Source organism: Nelumbo lutea, chromosome 3, assembly GCF_056320005.1.
Source record: "Nelumbo lutea isolate HS-2025 chromosome 3, American lotus-T2T, whole genome shotgun sequence".
NCBI classification, from domain to species: domain Eukaryota; kingdom Viridiplantae; phylum Streptophyta; class Magnoliopsida; order Proteales; family Nelumbonaceae; genus Nelumbo; species Nelumbo lutea.
The window spans coordinates 74,646,543-74,651,990 of NC_142686.1; the positions used below are offsets into that span (position 1 = coordinate 74,646,543).

A 5,448-nucleotide genomic window follows, 5' to 3' on the forward strand; every position below is an offset into this window, starting at 1 on the left:
TCTAGGGTGCCACCCACTCCGGACACACCATGCATCAGTACATCAATCTAATTGGAGCTAAGGGCATACACTATCTTACACAAGGTTCATCGCAGAATCGAATTCATATAAAGTTTATTGCGGGTTGAACTAGAACTTATTTTAGGCTCGGCTTAAGTGTGATTCCATCACGAATGTGCATTGAATCGTATATTTATTGGAAACATGCAATGTGCTACGAGTTCATCGTAGGTGACTGGTGAGCTAAAGACTAATCGTAGGCATCCATTGGGTATTGATTCAGTGTCTTCTAGACTCTAAAGGACTAGGTGAGCAGTATATATCTACATTAGCCCCCTGCTTATTGGTAAGTAGAATCTTATTGATAAGCATTTTGCCTTCATATTTGCCTCAAGGTTCCGTGAGGGGGTCAATAAGCATTCTGCACAAAATGTAAGCAAGGGTCGAAGAATGGGCATTGAGATCAGCAAAGGTAATCGGAGAGGTAGCCATCCTCTGATTTTGCATTAGGTCTAGAGATTAGCTCATTTTACAATTTCGTGTGGACGATGGTGTAAGTTCACTCAGGCTTTGATTAGCCCCCTGTCTGCTGACAAGTTGGGAGTTAGCCACTCGAGCAATCATCTATCTTTGTGTTTTAGTGGTTTCGGGTAGGAGGTGGGTGTTTGTTTCCGGTTGGCTTTTACCTATTGTATGATTTAAACCCCTGTCTTTTGATAATTTACTTTCCATTAGTGGGTAAATATTCATCAAGATTGCAAGTTTCTGCCCCCAAGAAAGGAATTATGCAAGGTGCTCTTTAAGCGTGGGTGTTAAGCCCCCTATATGTCAGTGCACTGTTTCTGTATTAGTAGACCCTATTCGAGTGTAGGGTCCATTTGCGTGTGTAGCACGGGTGCAATATCCAATATTTAAAGTGGCAGTTGATGACATGGCGCTTTGTTTAAATTAATGCATTATTTTGTTCTGCCTTTTGGAAGGGGTATTTTGGAAAATCCCAACGTTCCTTTTTCGTTAAGTTGTGACTAAAGGGTTGTACTCACGTTTGGTCATCTTCTCCGGTGCCGATTGTCATTCTCGACACGCTAGGGTTCTCTATAAAATAGTAGGGAGCCCATTCACGTTGTTTGCATTATATGTTTGTTGATTTTGGGAATTGGTTTCCTGTGTATGGGTTTATCTGCTTCATTTGCCCTTCCTTTCCTGTATCCTTCCTATTCTTTCTCTGTCACCAATGGCTCTTCATAGATTTTTTCAAGGAGGTTGATACAGCGGAGATGTTGTCAGAATGCGAATCAGCCATAATAGTCAATGAGGTAGAGTCTTTTAGCCTCCAATGCGGGTGACCAGGGATGTGGAGGGTATTTTCAACATTGTCAATGGCATAGAGTTGATGTGTCTTTGTGGATGGCCAGACCGGTAGGTACCATATAAGTGTCAGGAGACCAGGACCGATGGCTCCAAGTCACCCAACAACTATAGTGCCTAGGTAAAGTTTGTGCTCGAAAACCCTATGTATTACCGGATGTTGCAGGATGCCGCCCTTCTCCGGTTTGTGGATTGTTATACAAATCAAAGGAGTAAAATATGTAAATCCCTTATTGGAACATTGGTGTTATTGTACCCACACATTCATGGGCACATTCGTGGAGTTTACCATTACTATGGAGGACGTGGTTGCATTATTGGCATTGCCATTGGGGGTCCTGTGTCTACTCAACATCTCTAACATATTGAGTCTATTCCTTCTGATCTAATGGGGCTCCGTGATGAGCTCATCGCAGAAAATGTTACATTCAAGGCTCAAGTGGACAAGTCTTCTACCCAAGGAAAGATGTCATTGGAGCAATAGTTGGAGTACTAGTTTGAATCCGGTGGTAGGGAGAATGTGATGGTACACGGGGTGGATAACCAATGCCACCTTGCCACATTCATTTTGTATATTGCCTCTCGATTTCGGTTCTCGAAACCCCCTGACTATGGGTTGCGCGCAATTTTGGTCCCCCTCACCGTCCTGACTGCCAGTGGCCACCAACTACCTTTGGATGACACTGTCCAACAAATAATGGACCCCAATTGCAAGAGGCATATCAGCTACGTTTGTGCCCCCTTTTGTGGATGCTTTTTGTGTGAACGCTTTAGCCTCAACGTCACACCTTGTGATCTTTCTCTGATGCACATAGCTGAAGCCACCATGGAGGGAGACAAGTATGAGGAGAAGGTGGTTGAGGTTTGTAGAGGAAAATACTAGCTCCAGGCTGGCAAGCACAAGTAGATTAAAATGAGTGAGATTAAGTTAAAGTTGGCTTTGCTCGATGGGTTTGTGTGGAGGTCGTACGCCCAGGATGTTCACCATGCAATGTCATTCTGTGTCGGCATTCCAGTCCTCAAGGACGGCGACCAACAGTGTGCTATGGGGGTCAAGAGCATGTTGCGGGCGTGGTGCGACTAGTAACTTGGCCTGGCATCATTGCTTACCTTGATTGCATAGGCGAGGTTCAGCTAGCTGTTTACCATCCAAATCGGGTACTTCACCAATTTGGTTATGATGACATGGGCGCAAAATTTTTACGGTCATCGGGAGGAGATGTTTTCTAGGTCCAGCGCCATGAACTTGCCTTTCCTAAGATTTCGAGGTTCCTTGTTGCGGGGTATTCTAGGGTTCAAGATTGCAAGTTCCTCTACTTTGCATACCTTTGTGCATTGTTTGGAGGTTTTCATATGCTGATGAGGACAAACTCCCGCCCCTGTCACATCTTAGCTCCTCCTGAGGGTCACGCTGCCAACCAAGGTGAGGGTTTAGTTGCTCCTCCATCGCATTCTCCGAAGAAAGTGAGGACAAAGCAAGAGGCAAAGCATTCGATTTTAGAGGAGGGAGAGACTAGTCATTCTCCTATGGTGAAGAGGCTGAGGTCAGCAAGAGGTCTACGCCCAGCGCAACCACCAGTTGTTTCGTAGCCCACTGGTTCAGACGTGACTTCATAGCAAGTTCGAGAATGCCGAACTAAGGCCAGGCAAGAGCCCCCTGCTCTAACACCCATGGAGAAGGATGCACCAAATGTAGAATCAGCGCAGAGAGCTATTGATGTGCCTCCTAGTAAGATTACTTGTGTCCATTTCTCAAGTGGATGCATAAAAAACATGGCTCCTTGTCCTCGGAAGAGGGGGCTTGGGGAAGAAGATTAAGTAAGGAACCCATCCCTTTTGTTTCTGTTGTCTCACTATTACTGTTATTTAATTTTGTTGTTTTTAACTGACTTGTTCTCATTTTTTTCTGAAGCTTATGGAGACTGATGATAGTCTACCGGGTACAGAGTTCCTGGAAGCCCCCTCCAAGGGTGAGGGTGGGGAGGTATGTGTAGATTTGTTTTCCTTTTCATTAACTTGTGGTTGACTTAGCACACTGACCTTTATCACTTGCCTTATCTCAGATTCCTTGTGAAGTGGTCCGATCTACTGTGCCAATTTCACCCGTTATCAAGCGACTGGTGAAAGAATTACGATCAGTGCAGCTCCCAAGCAAGGTTGTCGAAGGTGCAAGCACCGATGGCATTGCTCTGGTTTCCATCGCACAGGGAGAAGTTCGTGTAGAGGTCTCTGAACCAGCCATGTCTAAATCGCATTAGCATGATGATGAAGCGCTACGTAAAACATCAGCGCCAAAGGCTTATAGCGAGGAGACCCCTGCTCCTGTTATCACTATGGAAGCTGAAGTTCCCGTCAACCAGGGGGCTCGTCATGAGAGCGCCGCAGTGGTATCACCGGATGAAGGTTTATTGCATGACGGAGAGCTCGTGCTAATCCAGGAGGAGCTCGTGGAGTATTGCAACAAGAATGATGACGCCCCCTGGGCTATGAAGCCATAGACCCTATCCTTATCCAGGGTCATCGCAGAAATGACAAATACTCCATGTCCCGCTCAGCGGCAAAATTTGCTTTGGTCGTCATCCAGGGTGGTTGGTTACCATCTACAGACCTTCATCTAGTAGTCGTGGGGCCGGCCCTGAACACAATTGCAATGATGATGGACTACATAATGAACGGGCCCGTTGATGAGCTCTCACGGCCAGACTTTGCTCAATGGCAAAAGACCTGAAAGTGCTTTTTCGTTATTGGCTTCCAGATGGAGTAGATTGAAGAACGGGTTATTCTTTTAGCCCATGCATTCTAGAAGGCTGGCCTTAAGGCACCATAGTCCATTTGCGGTCGTTCATTGAAAGACGTGTGCCTTCACCAAAAGGTAGTCAAGGCCAGTCTTACAAAGGCCACTGAGAAATTGGAAGTCCTCATGGAGGAGTGCGGTCACCAGTAGAAGATAGTGACCGAATATGAGGCAGAGTTGAAAGATTTGGCATACTTTGAAGAGCATGGGCAAGCTTTAGAAAATATCATTACCACGAGGAAAGGTTTGGCTATTTTTTTAATACCCGTAGTCACTTACTTTTGTAAATTAGTTGAATGAGAATGAAAAATGTAAATTTTCTCTCATGTTGTCCCATTGCTTTGATTATTGTGTGTTCGTGTGCCTTTATCGCAACGTCCCGGGGAAATTGGCCTTGGTGTAATATGATCATGCTCTAGTGTATATCGACCGTAGGGGAAGGTTTTGTCATTACTTTAAATGTTAGGTGTCGTCCATTACTACAAGATTCTCACAGCAACGTTTGATATAACCTCATCGTATTTCAAGCAACTTCGAGTCCAAGGTGAGACCTCCTCTCATAAGGAGTTTTGAATCGAAGTCATTCCCCATGTAATTCTGAAGCATATTCTAAAAAGAAGTTCCAAGACCAAGAATCATCGTAACTTATATCGGTAGTGGAATCAAATGATAGTGAAATGCAAACATCGGATGCTTCGTGAACTTTATCGCAAATGAATACCGTCGCGAGTGTACTGGTCCTTAATGGCAATGAAATACTATCATAAGTATAATTCTCTTTTATTTACAAACTAATTAGTCATGCACACCCCTTAGCTTGGGGGCTCAATGCAAGTGTTAAACGTCATTTGAGAAGACAAAAAGTCGTGAGTGTCTAATGATATCGAAAAGAACTTTGTAGTGTTCGGGTGATGTCGAGAATGAAGTTCAAGTATTTAGCGTTGAGTGTCCGGTGAACTTATTTGCAAACAAGTATCAACAAAAACATAATGAACTTTATAGCAGGCTGTAAAAGTCAAGCAAAGTGTTATCCACATCGTCTGTGATACCATCAGATGTTAGATAGTTTTTTTGTGCCCTTAGCTTCAATCAGAATGTTGTACAATATTAATTTAATGTAAATGAATAAAATACATATTTGATTCATGTTTTTGTGTTGTATTTCTATGTAATACCCTTAAACTGGATACTTATTGAAACTCGTGTTAGTTTAGAATTTTCACAGCCAATGGGTCGGTCTGGTGAGACTTATCCTGATAAGGCTGACACTAATGTGCCACCAAGTC

General features: G+C 43.9%; 1 long non-coding RNA gene across 1 annotated transcript; it reads left to right on the forward strand.

The window, feature by feature from the left end:
- The first annotated feature begins 2,212 nt into the window (after positions 1–2,212).
- LOC148865490 (uncharacterized) lies at positions 2,213–4,647 on the forward strand. Its single transcript, XR_016110740.1, has 3 exons — positions 2,213–3,186; positions 3,281–3,352; positions 3,432–4,647. It is a non-coding gene; the product is annotated as an uncharacterized LOC148865490 (long non-coding RNA).
- The last annotated feature ends 801 nt before the right edge of the window (positions 4,648–5,448 follow it).